Genomic DNA, 919 nt, shown 5'->3' with positions numbered 1-919 from the left:
GAAACAAAAAACCATGTATTGTTCTTTCCCATCACATGGTTCTTTCCCAGCATTTCCCACCCCACTCCCAGATGCATTTCTGTGGTTTCAGTTTTAATAATGTTTTAGGCCAAGTTCATGGGCCTGAGGCACAGTTGAGGTCACACTACCCAGCCAAACAAACCAAAGCTTGGAGTTTGGAGCAGAGAAAGGTTTATTGCAGGGCCATACAAGAAGAATGGCTCCTCACCCCCTCCCCCTCATATCCTGAAATCTCAAAGGATTTCTGCAAAGAATTTTTAACACATTGTTAATCAGGGGGTTTTGGCAGAAACTAATGCCACAGCTGGTGATTTGTTATGAAGTGAATGTTGTTGCTTAACAGCAATAAATTGCCCTCTGCTCCAAACTTTGGTTTGTTTTGGCTAGGTAGTTTGACCTCAACTAAAGGAGATCAGCCCTGGTATTTCTTTGGAGGGAATGATGCTAAAGCTGAAACTCCAGTACTTTGGCTACCTCATGCAAAGAGTTGACTCATTGGAAAAGACTCTGATGCTGGGAGGGATTGGGAGCAGGAGGAGAAGGGGACGACCGAGGATGAGATGGCTGGGGGGCATCACTGACTCGATGGACGTGAGTCTGAGTGAACTCCGGGAGTTGGTGATGGACAGGGAGGCCTGGGGTGCTGCAATTCCTGGGGTTGCAAAGAGTCGGGCACGACTGAGTGACTGAACTGAACTGAACTGAACTAATGTATCAGGCCCATGAACTTGCATTAACAACATTATTAAAACTGAAACCACAGAAATGCATCTGGGGGTGGGGGGTGCTCCAAAGAGCTTGGGAAACAAAGGATGAATTAATACCTCTCTGGTCAATTATGTGCTAGAAAGGCCAGGTGAGGGAAGGCGATTGCAGGGTATGCGATCAGCTCATGTAC

The sequence above is a fragment of the Ovis aries genome, chromosome 26 (assembly GCF_016772045.2).
Source record: "Ovis aries strain OAR_USU_Benz2616 breed Rambouillet chromosome 26, ARS-UI_Ramb_v3.0, whole genome shotgun sequence".
In the NCBI taxonomy this organism is placed as follows: domain Eukaryota; kingdom Metazoa; phylum Chordata; class Mammalia; order Artiodactyla; family Bovidae; genus Ovis; species Ovis aries.
The sequence above is the reverse complement of the archived record's forward strand: the minus strand, read 5'-3'. Positions refer to the sequence as shown.